Source organism: Solanum pennellii, chromosome 1 (genome assembly GCF_001406875.1).
Source record: "Solanum pennellii chromosome 1, SPENNV200".
Taxonomy (NCBI): Eukaryota; Viridiplantae; Streptophyta; class Magnoliopsida; order Solanales; family Solanaceae; genus Solanum; species Solanum pennellii.
In genome coordinates, this window is record NC_028637.1 from 88,030,698 (window position 1) to 88,047,012 (window position 16,315).

General features: G+C 37.8%; 1 long non-coding RNA gene across 1 annotated transcript; it reads right to left on the bottom strand.

Annotated features, from left to right (window-relative positions):
* Nucleotides 1-3,368: 3,368 nt before the first annotated feature.
* On the bottom strand, nucleotides 3,369-6,186 carry LOC107007893. The gene is made up of 4 exons (XR_001455171.2): nucleotides 5,344-6,186; nucleotides 5,152-5,255; nucleotides 4,799-4,876; nucleotides 3,369-3,652 (listed from the first exon to the last, which is right to left on the bottom strand). It is a non-coding gene; the product is annotated as an uncharacterized LOC107007893 (long non-coding RNA).
* Between the last annotated feature and the right edge of the window lie 10,129 nt (nucleotides 6,187-16,315).

A 16,315-nucleotide genomic window follows, 5' to 3' on the forward strand; every position in this document is an offset into this window, starting at 1 on the left:
GCGAAAACTACCGCTGCCAACTCCAAGTCATGGGTGGGGTAGTTGCGCTCATGGACCTTAAGCTGCCTCGACGCATACGCAATAACCCGGCCCTGCTGCATCAATACACAACCCACACCAACACCAGACGCATCACAATAAATCGTGAAACCCTCGCCCTCAATCGGAAGAGTCAATATAGGAGCGCTAGTAAGCAACTCCTTGAGCTTCAGGAAGCTCATCTCACACTCCTCCGACCACACAAAGGGAATATCCTGGCGAGTCAACCGAGTCAAAGGAGCTGCAATAGTAGAAAAGCCCTCAACAAAACGCCTGTAGTAACTCGCTAACCCGACAAAGCTACGAACCTCAGTAACAGAAGTGGGTCTGTCCCAATCACGAATAGCTTCAATCTTCGTCGGATCTACCCTAATACCCTCCTTGGACACCACGTGCCCCAAGAATGCTACAGATGCAAGCCAAAACTCGCACTTTGAGAACTTGGCATAAAGCTGCTGATCTCTCAAAGTCTGGAGCACTATCCTCAAATGCTGCTCATGCTCACTCCGGCTCCGCGAGTATACCAATATGTCATCAATGAAGATGATAACAAATGAATCAAGGTATGGCCTGAACACACGTGTCATCAAGTCCATAAAGGCGGCTGGGGCATTAGTCAACCCAAAAGACATCACAAGGAACTCATAATGGCCGTAACGAGTCCTAAATGCAGTCTTAGGGATGTCTGCTGCTCTAATCCTCAGCTGATGGTACCCGGACCTCAAATCAATCTTAGAAAATACGACGGCACCCTGAAGCTGATCAAACAAATCATCTATACGAGGCATAGGGTAACGGTTCTTCACCGTCACCTTGTTCAGCTGCCTGTAGTCAATGCACATCCTCAAAGTCCCATCCTTCTTTTTCACAAACAGAACAGGAGCACCCCAAGGCGACACACTCGGACGAATGAACCCCTTTTCTAAGAGGTCCTCTAACTGAACACTGAGCTCTCTGAGCTCTGCAGGAGCCATCCGATAAGGCGGAATAGAAATAGGACGAGTGCCAGGCTCCAAATCTATTGCAAAATCAATGTCACGCTCTGGGGGTAGGCCAGGTAGATCTGTAGGGAACACATCTGCATACTCTCTAACCACAGGAACTGAGTCAACTGAAGGCCCCTCCCTACTCACATCTCTGATGTGGGCCAAATACGCTAAACACCCAGAAGCAACCAATCGCCTAGCTCGAATAAAAGAGATTATCCCCGTCGGTGTGTGACTATAAGTAGCCTGCCACAATACCGGGGGAACACCAGGCATGGATAAGGTAACAGTCTTGGCATAGCAATCCAAGACCACATGATATGGGGATAACCAGTCCATGCCCAAAATCACATCAAAATCAATCATATCTAGCATAATAAGATCAGCTCTAGTATCATAACCCTGGATAGTCACTAAGCAAGATCGCAATACTTGATCCACTACTAAGAACTCACCTATCGGGGTCGAAACATGAATCGGCTCTGCCAAAGACTCGGACCTCATACCCAATCGGGGAGCAAAATAAATAGATACATACGAGAATGTGGACCCTGGATCAAATAATACTGTAGCAGGCTGATGGCACAAGAAGAGCGTACCTGAGATGACATCGTCAGATGCCTCAGCCGCCGCCCTTGTCGGGGCAGCGTAGAAATGGCCTTGAGCACCTCTACCTGGTGCACCCGGTCTACCACCTGACCTGCCTCCCCGAGCTCCACCACTGGTACCCTGTCGACTCTCTCGACTGTGCTGAATCTGACCACCTCCTCTAGCCGAAGAAGACACGGCTGAAACTGGTTTTGAAGTAGGTGGAGCTGGTACAATCGCCCCCCGACCTCGCCGGGGGCATTCTCTAGACCAATGGTCAAGAGCACCACACTCATAACACCCCGAAGTTGAACGCCCTGTAGTAACCCGACCGCGGCATGAAGGAACAGAATCTGATGCCCTCGAATTCTGGCCTGTACTAGGACTACTCTGCTGATATTGGCCTCCCTCAGAAACAGGTAATGCCGCCTGAACAGGGCGACTGGTCTGACCCTGCTGGAACCTCTGACGTGGCCTATCATATGAGTCCCTCCCCCTAGTCTGCGACTCGCTATAGCTGCCCTGGTAGCGTGCCCTCTTATCGCTGCCCCCTTGGGCCTCACGATGAATATGCTCCATGGATCGGGCATGATCGACCACATCAAGAAAAGAACGGCCAGCTGAAACCATATGCTCTGTGTCAACCCTCAAACGGTATCGCAACCCACGTACAAAACAACGAACTCTCTCTCCCTCTGTGGGCAGGATCATAGTAGCATGGCGAGACAACTCATGGAACCTCGCCTCATACTCGGAAACGGTCATAGATCCCTGCTCCAATCTAGAGAACTGATCACGAAGCCTGTCTCTGACGCTCCGTGGCATGAACCGGGCCAAGAAAGCCTCTGAGAACTCGCTCCAAGATATAGGAGGAGATCCAACTGGCCTAGACTCTCGATACGCGCGCCACCACTGCCTGGCTGGCCCACGGAACTGATGAGCGGTGAAGTCAGCTCCTCTCGACTCCAAAAGGCCTAATGACTGTAACTGCTCCTGGCAAGTGAGCAGGAACTCGTGAGCGTCCTCTCCAATCGCCCCTGAGAATATAGGCGGTGCCAACCTCTGAAATACCCCAAGCATCTTCTGATCCCGCAGTGGCATCTCTCTAACCTCTAAGTCTGGTGGGGCGGCCACATGAACTGGTGGCGGCTGATCTTGCAGCGCTGGTGCTGGTACTGCTGGTGCTGGTGCCTGTCTCATATCCCCAATAGCTGCTAATATCTGAGTCAAGAGGGAATGAAGATCAGGTGCTGCAACCGGTGCGGGTGGTGGCTGGGCGGGCCCCGGCCCCACTGGCTGTGGCGGTACATGCGCTGCATGAGGCTCCTCCTCCATATCCCGGGCAGGTGCTGCAGCCCTACCTCGACCTCGTGGTCGACGTCTACCCCAAACTGAGGCTCCGGGTGCATCTCCCCCGAACGCACCGCCTCGCGTGCGAGCCATCCTGTAATAGAGTGAAACAACTGAGATTTTAAGAAACAAACAAGACACACGCGGCACGAATTTGAAACAAAATGGATATTTTCCTAAATACATCCTGTAGCCTCCTGGAGATAAGTTACGGACGTCTCCGCACCGATCCGCAGGACTCTACTAGACGTTAGCTCTGTAAAAGTGAGACCGTTGAACCTAGGGCTCTGATACCAACTTGTCACGACCCAATTTCTCGAGCCATGAAGGCACCTACTATAACCCATCAGTAGGTAAGCCAAACCACAACCCAGAACCACACATAATGGGTGTGAGGGTAGAAACTAAACAAGACTAAGAAAAATTACTATAACAACATAAGCAAACCAAAACATAAATGCAATAAAGGATCCCTCCCAGAACCTGGAAGTCACTAATACAGAGCTACCAACAAAACGAGTACAAGTCCCAACAGTGGACCACCGAAACTAGACTGTCTCGAAAAGTAAAAGACAAGTCTTTATATAAACAGATGGAGACTGAAATAGTACAAAACCCTGTGTGCTCACCCCTGTCTCCAGACCAGAAATTCTCCAAACTCGATCAACGCTGACTACTGGTGCTCGGACCTGCATCACGAAAATAGATGCAGAGTGTAGCATGAGTACCAAATAACAGGTACCCAGTAGGCATCATAGGCCGACTGAACTAGAAAAGTAAAGCACTATGAAAAGACGAAATCACAAAACTAGAGGTCAAGAACGGAAGGCTAAGTAACACAATAATGCACACGAGTGTATAAAGATCTAACTAAATTAATATAAATAAGCTAACTACACCTAACTGGACCCACCATAAGCCCAGAAGGTACACTCGTGCACAAGTTTAAATAAAAACCCGAACGGACCCCCATAAGTCCGACGCGTACACGAAATAACTATAACTTAAGGAGAATAGAACTCGAGGCCAAAGAACACCGAACCAAAAAATAGAATCTGACGGTACGGAGGTCGGGCCTTGAACCGGACACTCACCAGAATTACACAAGTAGCCAATTGCAAAATATAAGTAACTGAGGCCGGACCTCTAACCGGATGCTCTACATACTTGAGGCCGGACCTCTAACCGGATGCTCTACATAAGTATGTGGATGGTCGAGGCCGGACCTTAAATCCGGATACCCGACAAAGATGTCGATATAGCATGCTGAAAGAGTCTTTATCTATCCATAATCATATAAACCCATGGAACACCATCCAGACTTAGCTAATCAATGTAAGACCTTACAGTCGAATAGAAACTCAACTTTGAATCACGGAGCGGAATTCATTGTCACTGACGTAACTCGAGAAGCCGTAACATCAAAGAAATAAGAGTAACTATCGCTAGAGCAAGCTCATCGTCTTTCTAAATACCCAACTATCAGACTCAAGTCTGCTACATCAGTCTACAAGGATTTAAGCCGGCCGAGCGACGTCGGGGCTAAACTAAGTCCTACCGACTTTGAATCATGCATTTCTAAGGAAAACCCTAGTCAAACCTAAACTAAGGCTCAACATACTTCTGACAACCAGTATTCAAACATACAAGTAATTCATATAGCAAAGAAGGTCAATATAAACATGCTCACAGTTACCCGATAATTCTCAGAACAAGGCCGAAAATATAATTTTTAACACCTATGCATGATCCAATAACTACCCAACCCAAATTCCAACTAATCAACATGCATTCACATGTTCGAGTTCAGTCTAAGAAGAGAAACCATAGCCTACCTGAACGCAGATCACGCGCGCTCCAAAATTCACTCCCCGGATCTTTTACTTTCTAAAAGGCCTCGAAACGTTGATACACTATCAGAAATAGAGTCACAACGTTATTACAGTCATTTAAACACTAAAATTGCAAGAAACGGAGACGGGTCAATTTCACGGTCAAAATGGAAAAAAAAGGGATCCGCGTTGAGAAATCCCGAATTAACCCCAAATAAAAGTCCTAAATAACTCTCGAAACTTGTATAGCAGAATGGAGCACAATTCAGGACTCAAGACGGTCCCAACATTAACATGCAACAAAAAAAACCCAAATCCTAAGCTAAAAATCAGCAACAATGGCAGCAGCTACTTACCAGATTTTACCAAAAATGAAGCTCCAACAGCCAAAACCAATCACACCACGACGATCCTCACGAAAAACCCCACAATATAGGCTCTTGAATCACTTGATTCGGACCTAAAATGGCCAAGAAATCACCTTCTGAAATTTCCCAAAACTTGTGCTCGAAAATGAGCTATGACAGCATTTAAAACCCAAAATTTACCTCAAATCGTGTCCCCAAATCAGATTCCAAGCTCACCAATGTGTTGCCCTCGAAAAATCTCACAACTTAGCCTTTTGAATCGCCCAATTCGGAGTTGTATCGCTCAAGATATCAAGTTCCAAAGTAAAACATAAAGCTGAAAGTTGGGGTTTTTATAGGGGCTGCACCAGATTCAGCTTTGCCTACTTTCTTTAAAGTCTCCGACGGGTGCTCGGAATCCGTTCGGAACCTGATAAAAATAAAATAGATATGCTACCCTACCAAAGTCGACATTCCGGACTCAAAGGCGCAGTCGAAATTTTCATCAGAGGTCATCTCGATAAAATGTGGGTCCCACTTCCATTGGCCATTTTAAGTCAAAAACCACAAAAGGGCTCGGAAAAATATCAAAAACCTCAAAACCCGAAAGAAGGGTCAAACTAGACCAAACTCGACATTCCGGAGCTAACCGCGCTGACGGAATTCTCATCCGAGCGCGTTTACTCAGAATGTTGACTAAAGTCAAACTTAGCCTTTAAACTTAAAGTTAAAACGCCTAATCCCACCAACTCACACTGAAAACTTTGGGAGTCATGTCGACAATGCTACTGGACTAAAATGACCCTTCCGGAACTGATGGAATCGTCAGAATTGGATTCTGATGTCATCTTCTTGAACTTTTGATCGAAAATGATCGTTCAAGGTTCATAAGCTTCAAAAATACTAAAGCTCACACAATAACAAAACGAATGACCAGGTGACCGATCTGTCAGTCCCAGCAAGTCATAAATGACTTAGAATCGCTGTAGGAACGCTCTAAACGATGTACAGAAGATAAAACACTAAAAATGACAATAAGGGTCATTACAACAAGATAGTTCCACGTAGGTCAAAAAGGCGTAGAAAATTATTTAAAAAATAAGTTTAGGGTGGTAATAGGACCTTAGTATAGTATAAGTGTGTCTCTGAGATTTCGGGTATAGGTTGAGGGGGTACTTGTACATTATCCCTTATTGTTACTATCAAATCACTAATTTTGAATTTAGGGTGTGTTTGGTATGAAGGAAAATGTTTTCCACGGATAATATTTTCCTAGAAAATGTTTTCCTGGATAACAAGTTGATTTTGACTTGTTTTCTTATGTTTGATTGGTGAAAATAAAGTCTATGAATATGATCCTAGGTTATTGTAGAAAGTCGGCTTATTTTTTGTGTGCAAGAGCTTTTGACGGCTGACATAATTTCTAGGGGGGTCCTTTTACGAGCTTACAAAAGCTGTAATTAGAAATAGACTTGAGAAAACTACATCAGACTACTTGCGCCCTACAGTTGGTTAAGAGTTGCCCCAATTTGAGCATACTTCAGATTTCGGTAAGTAATGGAAAATAATAATGTAATCATAACTTGATATGTGTACTTCTTTGTAGTTGTGACTGCCAATTTTGAATACCGGTTCCACTCCTCTCTAAGTTTTTTGTCCTGGAATATTATGTATTCTGTGAACCTTTAACTGTTAGGACCGAAAATAAGCAGGTGTAAATGCGGACGCTAGCAATGCAAACCTCGAAAGACCACGAGTAAGAAGACAATGAGAAATATACCAAAAGACACAAAGATTTAACGTGGTTCGGTCAATCGATCTACGTCCACAAAGGAGATGAGCAATTCACTATAAATATGAGAGTACAAAATACAGAGGGAAACAACCTCAACCAAATTCACTCAGAATACATGGGAGGTTCACACAAGTGATAACGTATCAAGCTTGTGACCTACAATTTCTCCCCCTAACCAAAAACTCTCAAAGCCTTTAAGACTACATTGTGAATGCTGATTAAGTTAGAAGAAACATGTCTCTATTTATAGAGTCCTAAACCTTTTCCTACTAGAAAAATGAATTCAATCCAAAACCTTTTCCTAAAAGGAAAACCTATTTATGGTAAGAAATCAGGGCAAAAAAAATAACCCAACAGATCTCCCCCTTGACCTGAATTTCTAACAAAATAAATTTGTCCACCTTCTCCACTTATTCTTCAACAAGTTGCTTCTCCTCTCCATAATCTCCTTTGAAAAATTTATGTCTCAACACAGAGAATCTCTCTGAAACAATTTCTCCAACAAAATCTTCATTACTGTCAAAAAGGTTACTGCTAGAACTACACCGCCAAGATGAACACCTCTTTCTAACCTGGTTCAATCATCGATTATCGAACCACTGAACCTAAACCCCATCATTGAATCTGGCTCTGATACCACTTGTTAGGACCGAAAATAAGCAGGTGTAAATGCGGACGCTAGCAATGCAAACCTCGAAAGACCACGAGTAAGAAGACAATGAGAAATATACCAAAAGACACAAAGATTTAACGTGGTTCAGTCAATCGACCTACGTCCACAAAGGAGATGAGCAATCCACTATAAATATGAGAGTACAAAATACAGAGGGAAACAACCTCAACCAAATTCACTCAGAATACATGGGAGGTTCACACAAGTGATAACGTATCAAGCTTGTGACCTACAATTTCTCCCCCTAACCAAAAACTCTCAAAGCCTTTAAGACTACATTGTGAATGTTGATTAAGTTAGAAGGAACATGTCTCTATTTATAGAGTCCTAAACCTTTTCCTACTAGAAAAATGAATTCAATCCAAAACCTTTTCCTGAAAGCAAAACCTATTTATGTTAAGAAATCAGGGCAAAAATAACCCAACATTAACATGATATGGAATGCATCCACTTAGTATGATAGGTTTATGTAAGCACGAAAAGTTTTGACTGATTCAATGTTTGTTTAATACCATTAGGTATGTGCTTCTGGCGATTATGCTAAAGTGGTTTAAAAATACCTGGACAGACCTATTATTTGCTTGGATCTCCGACTCAACAACCTCAAGTATGTAGCCGTCAATTGTTATGAGTGTTCAAAAACTGAATTGCTTTTTACAAAGCTATTGTTTGCTTGCGTTCCATCTTTGGTAAGGATGTGCATTGAGCAGAAAAAAGTCATTGATTCCAAAGAAGAGAGCAAAATCATCAAAAAATTGATGTATTTCCTCAGAGCTTCTCCTTCCATTTTCCGGATTAGGAAATTAAGAACCACAACGTGCACGTCATATATAATGGAATAATTTAGTATGTGTTTGTACATAAATTTTCTTACATTTAGACTTGTCATTACAGTTTCAGACTTCTGTCATATTGTAGAAACTGTTGTACTTAGGTGGTATTTCTGTTTATCGCATTTCATTTTAAAAGACTTAGTGTTTGGGATATTTTGCTTGTCACTTACTTTTCTACTTTTTATATTGAAATTGAACTAATATTAAATTGGTCTACCTATTGATTGGGAACATTGTTGTCACCACGACTTGTATTTTTGGGTGGGGACAATATTAGATGGACTAACAGGAAAAAGTTTGAGAATTATCAAGTCTCGAGATTTTTGGGAGTTAAACTACAATAAAATATTTTGAGTGCATATTAACAAAGAGTGCTATAATTTTTATCAATAATAGTTAGATTTAATGTTGATATATACTTCAAGGACATATTTAACATAATTAAGCTATTGTGTGTATTCTGACATTTACACATTATCATTTGACAATTTATTTCCTTATGGCGAAAATTGAAACAGTTGAAGACTAGTTTTTACACCATTTTCAGATTTGTCTAGCTAACAGAAAATTGATACATAAATTATGCGAGCAAGATTGAGAATATGAGTGAGAATCTTTGAAGAGATTTCGTAGAATTCCTTCAATTAAATCCTTCCACGATATTTTGAGTCATTTCTTAAAAATTTTTCATTGCCACTTTTTTGTTGATACACCATAATCTCTCATGTAATGCTCAATTCTAGTCTCAATTTGACCTCTATCCTTCCCTACCATAATCTCTCATGTAAAACTCCAATAGATTTCATGTTTTTACATATTAGTTATAGAGTATAATTAAGTATTAATTACATGTTTTGACTTTCTTAAGATATTAAGTATTTCACTAATTAGATTTTATGCTTTGACAACAATGTGTCCCACATCGTTATTGAATAATAATCTTTCTTTGTTTATATGAATTTATGAAGCAATACTGCCTGCCGGGCTCAGTAACATGGGCTTGTAACCCAAGTGGGGGCATAAATGTGGTGGAATGTTGGGCTGTTCCAGATGGTTGGGTTTGGTGGGCTAATATCTGGCCTGCCCTGTCCAAGCACAGAGTTGGGCCTTGCTGTCCAATCGAAGGAATGGGCTGCTGGGTTCCTAAAGCGGAGCGGACTGCGTGAGGCTGGTTTCACAGAGCAACGAATAGTTCCCGCTCTATGCAGTGGAAGGATAACGAGTCGGTGCCCTCCTAAGTCCAATAACGCCTGATGGGCTGCTCCAATTAAACCACCACTTTTGGTTTCTGTTCAAATTCTATATTTTTATTTTATTGATTGGAAATCAGAATGTGTGGTTATAAGTCACTATTCATACTTGTGTGATATGGTCTTTTTTCCCTTAATGGGATGATCTAACATAAAGGCGGAAGGAGTGTAAAATAAACTTAGTCTTCCTGTAGGCTAGGCAACGCAAACAAACGAGGCACTTCAATTATCGGGTTTCCAGGAGGCGCAGCAAGAATCTGCATTCAGGAAGCAAGGATCAATATATTAGATTCCAGTGTTTTAGCAAAGATATAACATTTGAAGAGCGATTTCCAGTGGAGTGAAATAGTTTTTAAAAGCCCAAACAGAGGAACTGCTTTAATTACCCAATCTTGATCGCATTATTGATTTCACTTACAAACACAACCAGATGGATACACTCATACTGAAAAAGTACTGAATCCTCACATTATTGCATTGTTGGTGGACACTATTGACATTTTAAGACATAGGACCTCTCTGTTTCTAAGTTTCAATTGTACTGCAGATTTCAGTTTGCAGCACAAAAAACAAGATTTGCCCCATAAAAGCCACTTTTAAAGTAATACTCTTCTAATTATGATTACAGCTCATACAAGTAGTAACATATTTGATCGCGTTACAATGAGCCTCTCAAACACACATTGTGAGACGTCTGTTGTGCTGTGGGCACACATACTTGAGCTAGTTCAGTTGTAGGTCCAAGCTGGTAATCGGTCTGTCCAGGTGTTTCAAAACAATGCCATCAGCATTGTCGCTGGAACCACATACCTATAAAACAAATAATTAATCAGGTAAAACTTCTCGTGCTTACATATATGTATACTAGTTTCTGAGGACGTGCTTCGCACGTGTATTCTATGTGAATTTTTATAGATATGTTATAATGATAAAAATTTTATGGAAATATATATGTAAATTAATGAATAATAAAATGTAACAATTACAAAATAAGAATAAAGACTTACGCAATAAAACATTCATAAAAAAACTAAATTAAGAAGTCTGATGGTGATAAAAAAAAAAGACAAAAAGAAACAGATTTAAGAAAGATCCAATGTAGACATTGTTCTTATAAGACTGATGTATGTATAGATGAAAAAATAAGTACAAAATTAGTACATAACTCTCTGAGTTCTTATCGACTCCTTTCATATCCTATCAAAATTCAAGAGGTTTCTTCATCTACTTTAACTATAGAATGAAAATGATAGCCTAATAATCTTGGTAGGGGTTTCATGAGATTAAAAAAGTTGAATTTATATAGATAGAATAGAAGGAATATCAAAAGATATATTAAAGTTTTAGTTTAAATATTTGGAGGTTATGAATATGAAAAGATGAGAGTTATGAATATTAAGATTATAAAGTTGAATAAGTAATTAACAAATAATAATAAATAAATGAAGAATATGAAAAAAGAAATTAAAATTAGCAAATCATGTAGAAAGAACAACTAAAGTTCTTATCACGTAATTAAGCGTTAATGAATTTAAATTTGTGAAGATAGAGTCATTCTTTAATAATAATCGAGAGGAAATTATCAACGTGTGTCTCCATTTTGCAGATTTGCACCCTTTATATTATTAAATTCGTTATTTATCATAAAGGATAATACTTTATCCACACAAATTATATTATTCATGAGAGGGGGTTAAGGAAAAAGTAATGAGAAAGAAGAAAAATATAGCAATTTAGTAAAGACTTTTTTTTAAAAAAAAAATAATTATTATATACATATAGATGATAAATATTAATTAATTGAATATTTAATTAGAAATTAATCTTTAGAAGTCTAAAAGTCATTAACCTTTTAATTAAATTTATACAATCAAATATTTAAATATTTTATAACAATTTAATTTATAGAAGGGGTAAAACTGTAATTCAACTTTCAAACTTTTTTTGTTCATGCTTTTAGTAATATATATATGATGATATACCACATATACCTGTCTTACTAAGTGAATACATTCCATATCATGTTAAAGGTTTGACAGAATACATAAGATTAAAGGAGAAGAAATTTATAGGACTGAAACCAATATTCAAAATGACATGCTTACATTAAGAAATTCAGGAGAATTACATATAGTGGTTTAGGTTGCTGCAGTTATAACCAACATACAATGCAGTACTATGCTATACACAATATATATATATAAAGAAATACCATAAACATGGATTCTCATGTTCACAATACGAAGTGAAAAAATCAACGAGATCATACTCATATCATGGCCACATAATTTACCATTACTTAACCAAATCTGAAGTATACTCGAATTGGGGCAACTCTCTATCAACTGTAGAACATAAGTAATCTGACACAGTTTTCCGAAGTCTATTCCTAATGAAAACTCTTGCATGCTCGTAAATGGAGGCCCCTTAGGGATTATGTAAGCAGTCAAAAGCTTCAGAGCAGCAAAAATTAGAATTGCATGAATACAAATCCTTTAAGATATATAAGTATAATGACATGTCAAATGCTTGCCTCAAGGCAACTTAAACCCATTTGGAGAAACTCAAGTGTAGCTACGGCGCTTAAAAGAAGCTTTTCTAAAGCTGATCCTTCATCATGTTTTGGATTTGGATTACAATCCAGTACTTTGTCTATTTCAAGTTGTAACTTTCTCAATCCTTTGCAGTTCATAAAGTGATTATATCGAGACAGGGACAGCCATGACCAACCAAGGACTCCAATCGTGATGAGACAATAATGCTCAGGTATTGAGCGCCACGACAGGCAATTGATAACACAAAACTCACTGTTTGGTACAAAGGTTATCCTTTCCAGACGAAGGTTTATTAGATGCCTGAAGCCAACAAAGGAATTTGGTGGTTTGAAAAAATAATCGAAGAGTTCCAAATGTGTCAAGATTGGACAATTAAGTACATAAGAAGACAATTTATAAGTATTCTGTGAAGGTAGAGCTCTTTGACACCATTTCTGGTGACAAAAATCATCCACCTATCAATATGTGCATATGAAACATCAAAATGGAACTTTACAATATCTCAAAAGATGTTGTAAGAGAATCGCATCTACGTTTTCTTTGAAAACTGATTGAGATTTTACTGCTAATTTATAGCAAACGGCCTTGATCAACCCCAGATTACGAAGCATCTCCCCATTGCATCTCCATTTTTTTGGACAAAATACTGGTTTTTGCTGTGTCTTCGATACAATCTGATAGAATATACGTATCCACTAATGGTCCAGGTCCCTTGACAAAAAATAAGTTCAATAAGTAAATAACACAAGGTAAAGTTGACACAAAGATTTTACGTGGAAACCTCTTGCTCAAGGGAGGAGAAAACTTGTAACCTAGGAATTAAATTTTTAATCCCTTCTCCTTACTGTAGTAATTCTACAACAAGCAAAAGAGCTAAACAATAACTCTATTGCCCACTAAGCCAATTAGCTCTTGTCCATCTAGACTTAAAGAACCTAACAAGGCTAACTCTAGCCACCAACTCTAGCATACACAAGCAGCAACTCTACTGCATTAAACCATAACTATTTGTCCACTATACCAACTAACTCTAGTTGTCCTGACTTTAACAATCCGACAATGTCAAACTCTAGCTAACAACAGGAACACTCAACAAACGATCTAATTCCTTTATAACATCAGAATATATTCTATAACATTAGACCACAAGACACAAAGCTCAAAATACAACAAAAGACGTTTAAGCACCCCATCAAGTCCCTTGTTGAGTATAAGCAATATTCTTCCTTGAATATGATTTTTTCTTTTTGAGCTTATGAACTTTCAAAATTCAAAACTTAATTTGCCAAAAACTTCGGTTGTGTCTTTGGTACAATATGGACACAAAACCTTGGAGCAAAGCCATTGGTTGAGAGCATGGTGCTCTAAAAAGACATACACCAACCACAACGGGTTTGACATCTTCTAGACAGTTGTCTTTTGTCTTTTTCATGTACGAAGTCTTTCCTCGACCAGGTCCCTTGTTAGAACTCAAAGTTTCTTAAATTATCAAAACTTCGTATCAACTCAAAAATAAGATTTTCCCCCTTTTTAATGATAACAAATTTATTTAACTTTCCCTATTTCACCGGTTCCCCTATCAACATGACTCTTCAAATAACTGGCATTAGTCCCCTTGTTTCATCATTTTTGAAGTTTGTTAAATCATCAAAATTTCAAATCAACTCCAAATAAAAATTTTCCCCCTTTTGGAGATGCGAGTATTATTAACACAAAGGTGGAATCATCTAGAAGCTATTCATATCCACAATAAGTCAATAACAACATTTGCAACACTTTCAATGACGATAACTCAAATAAATAATGTGACTCATTAAAATCTTACTATTAAAAAAAGGAAAAATAAAAAATATCACTCTGATACCCTCCATCATACTTTTGGGACATTGATGCCCCTAGGTTCAGAAACTAGAGCATATATACCATTTGTAAAATTAGAAGTCATTATTCATAAGTGGGTGTTTAGTCGTCTTTTGTTACGAATCTTGAAAATAACAATTTATTTTTAAAATAAAAAATAATATTATAATGTTTATTTGTGTTTGGCCATGAAATACAAATAAAAATTAGGGCAGATTTGTCTAAAGAAGAATTGGTTTTAAACATGACATGTGAAAATTATAAACTTAGTGTTGTAAAAAGACATTTTTTTAAAATGGACCAAAAAAAAGTAAGACAAAGTAATTCAAACTAATAAAGTACCAAAATAAAAGTTTACTCCATTCCACGATGAACATACTTAAAGATAAAATTAACATCAAAATTTAATCATCGATATGACATACTATAAATACCAAAATAAGTTACTGAACTTTAAATAAAGCAAGAAAAAACTATTCACCAGATCCAGATGACCCTTTGGCGGAACCGGACGAAGTGCTTTACCTAGCTCTTAAAGGAGCAAGTGCACTTCCAATGGTTTGATATGGAAATTCAACACCACGCCCCATAAGTTGGCTTGCTAGTTTTTCAACTTTTTTATCCGCAACCTCCAAGGACTCGAACAAGATCTTAAGGTCAAAAAAGCTATGTTTTTCATATGAAGGTTTTGTCCTCAATGCTTGAAGTGCTTGTCCATGTTTTCTTTCTCTTTCGAGTGATCTCTCCAACTTGTTAAGTTTTTCATTGATCTCATCAATATTGACATTTTGATGAGCTACAATGATGGGGTTAGGATCATCAGTATCGGGTGGAGGATTCTCTCCGACAAATTTATCCACAATTGACTCGACGGAAGAGTGTCCGTATGCGTATACTTTGTTGCTGGGAGAAAAAGCTACAATAGCAACATAAACACCGCACAAAGTAAAGAGTTCACTTGCCTTTTTAAATAGGCCAGTACGTCTTTTTGAGAATGTTACTTGTAAGTTGGTTTGATTTTGCATCTTCGCAATTTCAATTTTTTTGCGGCCATTACGTCTTCTCATGGCTAAACTTTTGATTTTAGGATGTAAAAATGTGATGTTGAGTCTTTGTTTTAAAGATGTATTTTTAGAGATGGAATTATTATATTATTTGATGAAAAATGAACCCAATAAAAAAAAGTAAAAATATTTTTGATGATCTCTTATTTTGTAAAATTTGAGCCAAATTATAATATTAATTAAATTCTTTTTTTGTTCATTGTATCTTTGTTAAAATCCTTAACTAAAGTAATTGCAGATGACATATTTTTTGGTATGATTTATTTACTGAACCATCGAAAAAAATTTATTGTCATTTTTGTGATATATGTCTTAGCAAAGTTCATATGTAAATTGATGATAGTTTCTGGGATAATTATTTTTTTTTATTGTATTTGTATATTTTCTAAATTTGCTCTTATTCAACTATGTGTATTTCCTAATGTAGACATGCTTAATAAACAATCTTCTACTATTAGCTTTAACAATACGAAAATATTTATTTTCTGACTCATATTAATATACTAGTTCTCGAAACGTGCATCGCACGTTTGTCCCCTAATTGATATTAGAAAACTTTAATTTATATAGCTAAGTTCAAACCTAAGTCCTTTCATATGTAAGTTTAACATAAGAATATAACTCTGCACAAAATCTAACATGAAAATATTGTGTTAGATGTTGGAGGTTTGATATATTAAATACTTCATGAAAAATAAACATTTTATTTTATCAGAGGAATTAATATATTTTAATAACTAAACACATAAGTTTTAATAATCAAAAAAGAAATTGTCTATAAAAAAAGATACGTATAAAGAAAAATATTACAAAATATTTTGGCGGTATACCATCAAATTTATAGAAAAAATTACAATTTCAAACGGAAAAAAAGAAGAAGTAAATAAAGACATGACAACCATAATAAAAGACATCACATTAAAATCTATAGACAATAATATTTTCATACTAATTGAATTACATTTTGTTAAAAGTAGACTTACTCTAGACAAAACATGACTTACTCTAGACGAAACATATCATATGTATAAAAAACTATAATCATATAACAATAATAAATAAGACAAACAGAAAGAAGGCATGAATATGTTAAAAATAAAGATAAACTATATATATATATATATATATATATATATATATATA